The sequence below is a fragment of the Pleurodeles waltl genome, chromosome 9 (assembly GCF_031143425.1).
Source record: "Pleurodeles waltl isolate 20211129_DDA chromosome 9, aPleWal1.hap1.20221129, whole genome shotgun sequence".
Classification (NCBI taxonomy): Eukaryota; Metazoa; Chordata; class Amphibia; order Caudata; family Salamandridae; genus Pleurodeles; species Pleurodeles waltl.
In genome coordinates, this window is record NC_090448.1 from 643,378,453 (window position 1) to 643,389,038 (window position 10,586).

A 10,586-nucleotide genomic window follows, 5' to 3' on the forward strand; every position below is an offset into this window, starting at 1 on the left:
GAGATACTGGTCAAATATTTTTCACGCAGATCATTTTGCTGTATACTTGTTGAACACTGGTTTCATGACTTTTGGTTGCATCACAACTTAAACTGAATATTTATAATTATTTGCAGCATAATTTAAAGTCAACACAGAATCCATGTGTCACTGAGGACCTAAATACATTCTCTCTTACATCTCAGAAACACTCAGGAGAAAAATTAGGGTAGAGTCCCCAAATGATAGAAGGGAATTACATACAATATAGAAAATGGTGCAAAAAAAATAGGACAGAAACGTAACAAATTAAAAGTTGAATGAATGTAAAATCATAGTGTGCATTTATGTGAATGCTCTGAAATAATAACTTTTTTCTCATGTTCTAGCGTGACAAAGAAGAAGTACACAAATCCCGGAAGATACTGATACAGAGAAGGCTGGTGAAATAAATGAAAGAGAGCCACAACACAAGTCGCTAAGGAATAGACACATTTATCTTCACCATCCAGCAATGAGCACCTTCAATTTCTCTAATACCACAGTAGAAGGCCACCATGATGAAGGTACCTCCAAAATGAACATTCCTTACCTGATTACTGAAGCAGTCACCGCTCTATTGGCTGTCACTGGAAACGTATTCATCTGCATGGCTGTGCTGTTGGACAAAAAGCTACGAACAGTCACCAATTACTTCCTTGTATCTCTGGCAACAGCGGACACCTTAGTTGGGGCTGTAGGAATTCCCTGTGCCATAATGCTAGATATTGGAGTACCACAATGCAGCTATTACTCATGCATGATGATGATTTGCAACTTAATACTTTTCACAATGGCCTCAGTATATGGATTACTGGCGATTGCAGTGGAGCGGTATATCTCCATTCTGAGGCCATTTCAGTATGCATCCTTGATGACCACCAAGAAGTCTTTGCTTTTCATCTTGGCCTGTTGGGTTCTAGCTCTGCTTACCAGTCTTATTCCTCTCATGGGTTGGCACAAGCCCTTTACTCCAGATGATGATTGTCTTTTTGACAGCCTCATGTATGACTCTTACATGGTCTACTTCATCTTTTTCGCATGTATGCTCGGACCCTTGTGTGTCATGTTCTTCCTTTATGCACGGATCTTCATGGAGATAAAGCACCAGATCAGATGGATTGTCAGATGGGAGGTAGAAGCAAGCAGACGAGAGAGGCGGCGCATAGTTATCTGGAAGGAGCTGCAGACAGCCATTTCTCTCTTTATTGTTCTTTTCTGTTTTGTCCTGTGTTGGTTCCCACTCCAAATACTCAACGCTGTCCGTCTCTTTAGGCCCACCTGCGATATTCCTGACGATCTTATCCTTGCTGCCGTCATCCTCTCACACCTCAACTCTGTAATAAATCCAGTTGTGTATGTCTTCCGGATGAGGTCTTTCAGGAAGGCTTTTGAGAAAATATATTCAGGCGTCTGTTACTCAGCATCTGTTGTTCAGTTAGCCGAGTCTAGTGCAGCACACTCCTTTGATATTAAGGGGCGCAAATGTAAAATAAGGACAACTCCACTGCCTGGTAGGTGACTCTATTCGTTACAGAGTTTTATAATTCGTACGGCGGTTCGCCGATCATTACAAATTCAGTTGTCACGCTCATTTTTGAACAAACTTTCAATCAAGAGCTGGAAATATGCAATTATTAGATAAGCCTGCCATGAAATGTTACAAAATGTCCGCTCTCGTTCCACTATTACACAAAGCGGGGGTCTGGTTGCATTAAAGTTGGATTAGTGCCATGTATGCCAGGATCCATGTACATTCGAAAACAACCGAATGTAGTGGCTAAAAAACACAAGGAACAATGTCCTTCCGTGTTATCTCCTAGTGTGATTCAGTGTGAACTTTAAGACCTTGAACCTCGCACATGCATCAAGTTCAGGTAAGGGTCAGGTCTATTTCAGTGGGTTATTTTGATACCTATGTTCTTTCCCTATAATTAAGAAGGAGGGACAATAGGTTTATGGAAGCATGGCAGCTTAAGAGAATTGGTGCTCAGAACCGGACATGGCATGACAAGGACCATTTAAACTCCCACTATGATACAATTCGACTAACGGATGTAAACAAGTAAACATGCTTCTGTTAAAGCGAGCCTTTCAGGGCAACCAGAAAGAAAATAATAAAATAACACAGCATAATTGAGGAATAGCATGATTATATTGTAATTATTTGGTCCTTCTGTCAATGTAGCCCACCATCATGCTGACTGACTTCAAATGTCACCTTATTTGTTACCAAATTATGCCCTAGAACATTCGGAGGGGATACACCATGAACACCATGAAGACAACGGAGTACAATTCATGCAGGCATGTACCAGAATACCATAACAAAAATATCGGCTAGCATAAATATTGTGTCCCAGTTATTGATTAAAAATTAACGCCCTACTGAATTTCATAATGGAAAATTTACAACCAGTAGATTCATATTTTTATAGGAGACATTTCAGACAGGATATTTCTGTCGATTATACATTTGCTATTAATATTCTGACATACAATCTTCATATGCAGCCACCAAAGGCCTCTAGAACTGTCAAACCTCAAAATCAAATCTAATGACTATTGAATCTGGCTCTTTTTGCAGGGTCTTCCCTAGATTTTTGTCTTTTGTTGTTGAACCCGTTTTTGTTGGTATTAGGACTCTATGTAGCTTTTCCCTGCTACCCGGTGTTAAAGTGGTTGTGCTCTCTCCCTGAACTATGGTAGAATTGGCTTACATCTGATTGGCACATCTAATTTACTTGTAAGTTCATAGTAAAGTGTACTACATGTTCCAAGGCCTTGTTAATTAAATGCTACTAGTGAGCCTGCAGCACTCATTGTGCCACCAACTAAAATAGCCTTTTAAACATGTATCAGGCCAGCCACTGCAAACTGTATTGCAGTTTTAAACTGTCATTTCGACCTTGCAAAAACAGTTGCCAGATATAAACCTTCATTGTTTTCATAAATAATTCACCCCTAATGTAGGTCCTAAGTGCTTATAGGTCAGAGTGCATTATATTTAAAAAGTAGGACATGTGGGTTTAAGTTTGATATGTCCTGGTAGTGAAAAACTCCTAAAGTTGTTTATCCTACTGTAAGGCCTATTTACCCATTGACTAACAGGGAGTTACCTTATTACGTTTAATAATGGATAACTTTTGATTGCTACCAGATACATACATGGTGTTTGCACTAAATTTAACCGTAATTTAAAATGCTCTCTGAAAAAGCCACTGTCAGAAAGATACCATTTTCTTGTCCTAACCATTTGTGCATTCTGCCAGTGTCCTGCGGCACATAAATGTAAATGGCTCTATCCCTGAGATTTTTGCATTCCTCCCAAACAGTGAGACTATGTAGACTAGGTGTGGGCAGGACAGGACATCCTGCCAGGACCAATGGGGACAGAGCTGTACCAGGTCCCACTTACATTTCAAAGGGTTTGCCTCCAGCACACACAAATGAACCTGACACTATTCTTTTATCACCCCAGACTTCTTGGAGCCTTGGCAGGGGAAGGGAAGAGCCTTCCAGAATCAGATATGGGGGTAGTATATGAAATCTCCCAATTCCAAAGGCTGGCATCAGGTTTAAACATTGGACCTCAGAACAACTGTTATGTACACTCCTGGACCAGTGGATACTACATAAGAAGGACTGCCATGTTTTCCAGAGGACTGACTCTTTGCATTAGACCTGCTTTGTTCCTCAGAGGACTGACTGCACTGCTTCTTGAGGCTTGCCTTGTCCCCTCAGGGAACTGTCCTGCTGCTTGAAGCATGAGCTGATCTCTAAGAAGGAGGACTGGACCTGCTCCCTTCATCCCAGGCTACCGGAGTGTAAACCATGCAACCTTCCATGCATTATTTAAATCCCCTTGAACTGGACAACTAGAGAGAGGGTACAATCATGATATTGTGATGCTAGGAAGCTGGTTGAGCCTCTGGGGGCCAATGGCAGAGTAGACATGACCAATTAAGATTCACAGGACTACGCTTTGAGCCCAGTTTCTAGTTCAGAGTGTTAAAACAAAAAAAGACACACAATGCATTGTCCATACTTTATGAAGATAAAGTCTCAGCCACAGGTTTGGAGCTCACCTTGAAAAAACTAACGTATCCTGGATGAGAAACGGACCGTATGATGAAGCATGCCTCTTCAGTACGCAAGGAGGACGTCAAGGCCAAATTTGAGAGCAAAAATGGTGAAAAAGCTCAATAATTATGACTGTCTACTTTTTACCTCTTTTGTGGCCTGTACCATGCACTTAGTTGTGGTATAATAGAGTAAGGGTCTGGTAAGAAACAGAGCTGCTTGGTCTTACTCAGCTTGTTCTGATGCAGGCTGGTGTTATGCGGTTCCTACTTTGGTAATAGGACTGCATGTTTAGGATGGCAAAATGATAAAGTGTGTCTATCCACACAGTTAGTAAGTGCCGGCCTAACTCCTAGCTAGCTAACAGTGCCTCACCAAAACCTCCAAGCCCACTCTGACTCCTCACGGAAGTCTTGGAAGCCTTGGAAACAGATCTTACCCCTTTCATTCTGTTACTCATGTATGCCAAGATGAGACAAAGAAATGAAAGATACGTTTTCAATTAATTGATTGAAACAGTCGCAATCTTGCATATAAAGAGTGAGCTGGGATAATTAGGCAGATGAAACAAAGAAAACTAATCAGCATTACAAATATGGTAAAACAGATAAACAATATTACCGTAATGTGTGTGATTCTCGATGTGCTAGAGATTCCTACCTAACCCTATGTCTATGCTGAGTGCATACAGGGTGTACCCTTGTGCCTGACTCAATCTAAGGGTTTAGCCACAGCCCCTTACCTGAAAATAGTGTCAGGAATCAGCCTGTGCTGTATATGGCAATCCTCTTAGGAAGCTGGTAGATAAGTGACAGACGAACTGCATGTCCCATAGCTTGCATCCCAGGATAGTCATTGCTGGAATGCCCTCTGCTTCCTTGGGGTAAGTGCACCATTTATATAGTAAACCATATTGTATTGGAAGTGCAGTTCCGATGCAAAGCTATGTATAGGTGGAGAAGCTGCCTCCTGAATGGGCTACACAAACCAGCATATCATGTAGAGAGTTCTTCTTGCTTTGGACAGAAAGTATGTCGTGCAAAGGCTACATAAACAAACAGCTTGTGTTAGAAATGGGGTCTCTGGTTGGCAGTCAGGTTACCCCCTGTCCAAGCAAATACCCTCACTCTAGTCAGGGTCAGTCACACACAATCCAAATTATCCTGTGCCCACCCTCTGGTAGCCTGGCACTGAGCAGTCAGGCCTAACTTAGAAAGCAATGTGTAAAGTATTTGTGTAATAAATCATACAATACCACAATATAACAACACAATAATACACCACACAGTGTTTAGAAAAAATATATAATATTTATCTGAATAAATGCAGGTCAAAACGATTAAAGATGAAATAAGCAAATGTAGGGATATCACTGAAAGTGATATCAAGTGTCTTTCGACTTAAAAGATTACTGTAAAAGCAATAAAAAGTGTCTGAAGTTCTCCTAGAAACAACAAGTGTCTCTTGCAGGGCAAAGTACTTGATTTGCGTTGAAAAATCCTCGCACGGGACCGCAGAGGAGGAGATGGGTAGAAAATGGTGAGTGTGCATTGGTTTTGCCCCTTCACACACCGACTTGCGTCGTTATTTTCCATGCGGGGAAGACGTTGCGTCGATTTCTGGCGTGCGGATTAGGATCCTCTTTGCGTTGTGGGGTTTTCAGACGCCCCGGGGACGATGTGGGGAATCCTGGGCTTGCGGAGCGAAGTCACAGCAGCTGCACCGATTCCAGTAGGCAATGCGTGGAATTTTCTTCTGCACAGCAGGTGCTGCGTCGATTCCTCTCAGGAAGTCGGGGCAGCGCCATTCTGAGTCGGCTTGTGTCGATCCAGTAGAGCTGTGCGTTGAAGTTCCGGTCGCGTCGCTGGCGCTGCGTCGAACTTATGTTGAGAAGTCAGGCTGCATCGTTCTGGACTCAGCCTGCGGTGAAATTTTCACCACAAGCAGGCTGTGCGTCGTTCTTGGCAGGCGGTGCGTTGCATTTTCACCGCACGGGTATTTCAGCTGCAGGAGAGAAGTCTTTTTGGTCCTGAGACTTCAGGGAACAGGGGGCAAGCTCTATCCAAGCCCTTGGAGAGCACTTCTGCAGCAAAGCAAGAGAACAGCAAGACAGCAGGGCAACAGCAAGGCAGCAGACCTCTTCAGAAAGCAGTCAGGTGAGTTCTTTAGGCAGCCAGGCAGTTCTTCTTGTCAGGGTGCAGGTTCCGGTTCAGTTATCTTCTCCAGGAAGTGTCTGAGGTGGTAGGGCAGAGTCCCTGTTTTTATACCAAAATGTGCCTTTGAAGTGGGGGAGACTTCAAAGAGTGGCTTAGAAGTGCACCAGGTCCCCTTTCAGTTCAATCCTGTTTGCCAGGGTCCTAGTAGGGGGTGTGGCAGTCCTTTGTGTGAGAGCAGGCCCTCCACCCTCCCAGCCCAGGAAGACCCATTCAAAATGCACATGTATGCAAGTGAGGCTGAATATCCTGTGTTTGGGGTGTGTTTGAGTGAACGCACAAGGAGCTGTCAACTAAACCCAGCCTGACGTGGATTGTAAGACACAGAAAGATTTAAGTGCAGAGAAATGCTCACTTTCTAAAAGTGGCATTTCTAAAATAGTTAGATTGAATCCAACTTCACCAGTCAGCAGGATTTTGTATTACCATTCTGGCCTTACTAAATATGACCTTCCTACTCCTTTCAGATCAGCAGCTACCACTCAAACAATGTATGAGGGGAGTCCCAATGTTAGCCTATGAAGGATCAGGCCTCCCAGTAGTGTAAAAACATATTTAGGAGTTTTACACTACCAGGACATGGAAACTACACAGGTACATGTCCTGCCTTTTACCTACACAGCACCCTGCTCTAGGGGTTGCCTAGGGCTAACCTAAGGGGTGACTTGTATGTAGAAAAAGGGGAGTTTTAGGCTTGCCAATTACTTTTAAATGCCAAATCGAATTGGCAGTGAACTGCACACACAGGCCTTGCAATGGCAGGCCTGAGACAAGGTTAAGGGGCTACTGAAGTGGGTGGCACAATCAGTGCTGCAGACCACTTGTAGCTTTTATTCTACAGGCCCTGGGCACATATAGTGCACTCTACTAGGGATTTATAAGTAAATTAAGTAGCCCAATTGGGTGTGATCCAATATTACCATGTTTAAAGGGAGAAAGCATATGCACTTTAGCACTGGTTAGCAGTGGTAAAGTGCACTTAGTCTAAAAACCAGCAAAAACAGTATCTCAAAAGTGGAGGGAGGCAGGCAAAAAGTTAGGGGTGACTACCCTAATGTTGTCAGGTCTACCAGCTTGTCCTTGGTTTCCTAGAATAAAAGTCAGTTGCTAAAAATATGTAAAAATCATTGCTAGAAGCAGCCTTTCTAAAACAACTAAAATATGTACACTAAAATGAAGCTAAACAATGGTGACCAACCTGTGTCCTAGAAGTCCTTACGGCACCTTCCCCTTGCCAGTTATATAAGACAGATTCTAAAAACCCATCCTCCATACTGGAAGCAATAAAAATGTCTAACATCCAAAAGGCAATAAAATGTTCACACAAACAAGTAGAACAAACAATTAAAAATGATCCAATTAGAAATAGGCTATTTGCATAAAAACAAAGGCCAAAGTTAAAAGTCATCTAAGGCAGCCATGATGTCATCCAAAACATCAGTAGGAAGGGAGTCCATGGAGGATCCTGCATCTGCAGACGACAGAACCATCAAAGCCTCAGTGAGCAAAACGAAGGAACATACATGGCCCAAAGCGTCAGCCTCTGCCAAGGAAGTAACATCCTGCTCAATGCCCACAGCGGTTGAGCCAGATGAAAACATACATGGAGCCGTAGTGTCCAAATCAATGTATGATGGCTCATAAAAGGCATCTCGAAGCAACTGTAAATTCATAGGTCAACTCCAGGAACGAACCCTCAGCTGGAACATCACAAAATCCATTTCTGTAGAAAATACCAATTGCTGTGCAAGACACACATGCAGTGTGCGCTCGAAATAGTACCAAAGACAGCCAAACATATGCTGAACACAATAGAACCATACTGGTTGAAAAGAAAAGACCAGTTGTCATTTAGTTCCTCCAACAAAGATACTCATAAGTGCTGTATCATGTGTTCACAACATAGCTGGAGGTTCAGTAGTTCCACCAACATGTGACTTTGAAATGGGACATCCATTGGGGAACAAACATAGTAATAGTACAATATCATCACTATGTGCTGATTAGGCGCCATATTGGATGCGGCAAAAAACAAATATAGTGCCTAATCAGAACGCCGCAATTCCAACTTTTTGTTCACTATGAGGATCCCGGACTCTAGAGTTCAGATTAACGACATTTAAAATACGGATATCTTCTGATGAATAACGTAATGCCTTGAGAAAGCCCTAGGTGAACACACCACAAGGGGCGAAACACGTGTCGGCTGTCTCTTCTTGCAACTTTCAAGAATCTTTCCCAAATCGGGATCTAATAAATGTGCCTGAACTAAAAAACATGGATCTGATATATTATTAAGCTGCCTGTAATTATACATTAACTTTTACAATGATCTAAGTGGGTTCTCAACTTTAGTATTTACAGACTCTTTCTGTGATCCACCGCTTTTTGGAGCATGTTAGCAATGATTAGTATCTCCGATCAAATAACTAGGAGAAAGTCTCTTTCTGTGATTATGCGCCTCTGAGCATATCAGTAATTATTAGTATCTCTGATCATAAATCTGGAGAAAGGTCGTAAGTAAATCTTTCTTCATGTGCTAAGTTTGTTAGCGCTTATGCATTTCCACTGAATGCTGCCTTGACATCTAGCATATTAGGAATTATAATAGAGTTACTTCACTCTCTCCATAACACTGCTGTATTTTGCACGTGTGCACACAAAGTCACTTAGCTGTTGTCCATGCAATGCAGCGCGGCGACTTCGAGCCTCATTGAAGCCTGTTGAGCTGAGTATGCCGCTGCAAGGTTGAGTTGCCTCGCATCTGTGAGATGAAATCTGAGGTTGGCGTCCTGTTTCCTTCTTCCAAGTCAGGAAGTACAGGAGCGGAGGACTGTCTGTGTTGATGCCAGATTGCCAGCAAGGGTGCAGCAGCAGGGCGTGGTTTATATGGGCTCATCCTAAGATGGCAGCTGGCCCTCCTGATCTCACTGGATTTGTTGGTGCTGCTGCTGGGAAATGAAGTCCCCATGGGCTCTGCAGAGGATTTGCTCATTAATGTAAATAGGTTGCACCTTAGCACTCACACAGTAATGTAACAGATTCAAGCCACTTGTTGCCATCCCTCATTCATACCATTGTGCCTTGGTGTGTGCATGACATGACTCTAGTATCCTGCACGCAGTAACATCTATGCTGCGCTGACAACAGTCCCAAATGTTTCACGATGGGCAGGTTATGTGGTAGTTTTGTAGACACCCATGCCCAGAAAAATATATGAATTTGTCTAAATATGTTTTAGACCTCCCCACCTGCGGAGTTGTACAATGTTCCTATTCTGTGTAATTAAAAATTATACATTGGGTACTAGCTCTGTATAGCTAATGGTGTGCCATAACAAAACATTTTGTCATAATTTGCGGCGTTCATGTACATATCTTCACTTTCAAATACAGTATAATATTCAAGCTCAGACAGCGTTAAAGAAACTGTCTTCACAGCCCAAACATCACACACAACGCCAGTTGTAATTATATCATCCATAGAAATTTTAAAACAATTCCATCAGGAACTGGAACAGCTGAATGTTCACTAGGGAGAAGTCTCTTTGCACTTCATGGGAAGACAAATGAGGCTTCAGTCTCTCATCTACCAGTTCAACAGCAGAGCGTTCAGGAAGATAATGCCCTTTTATAAGCAAAAAGAAGACAATGACAAATCCAGTCTACAAGAAAAATGCAAGCAGTCTAAGTATAATCCACAAGTAGGACCATGTATGAATGAGAGAGGTGTTTTTAAGCCAGTGAAAAAGCTTAAGTATACCATGAAGCAAAGTGGTTGTTGAGTATGAAGAGAAGTTGTCAATGTCGACAAAGTTTTCAGAAGCAGTCTGTGTGAAGACAGGAGCTGCTGCAGTTGAAAGAGTACTGGTAAACATCTCTAACAGTGGTTCATCATAAACAAATCTGTTGTTTTTAGAAGTAGTGAAGAACTGTAGACTTACATATGGTACATTTCTAGTGTTTGTAGTGGTAATTGGAATCAACAATCCTGATCTTGTGGGAAATGTTTTCAGTGTTGTTTAATGCTTGAAGGGTATTTCCTGTATAGTAGTGAGAAAGGATAGGGAACTACCCAGGCATCCTTGAGGCTTACTGTGTAGGATCGGCCACATTATGCAATTTGACTTGATCAATAGAGACGGAGCGTTTGTCTTTACAACCAGCAAGTGGTGGTAGAATCACAGTACCGGTACCTTGTATTCCAAGAACTGGCACTAGTGCATGGCATGATGGGCCAAATTCCCTTTTCACTGCAATCTTTTCTCAAACG

At 42.4% G+C, this 10,586-nt stretch overlaps 1 pseudogene; it reads left to right on the top strand.

Annotated features, from left to right (window-relative positions):
* The first annotated feature begins 493 nt into the window (after window positions 1–493).
* Window positions 494–1,540, top strand: LOC138259720 (adenosine receptor A1 pseudogene; annotated as a pseudogene).
* The last annotated feature ends 9,046 nt before the right edge of the window (window positions 1,541–10,586 follow it).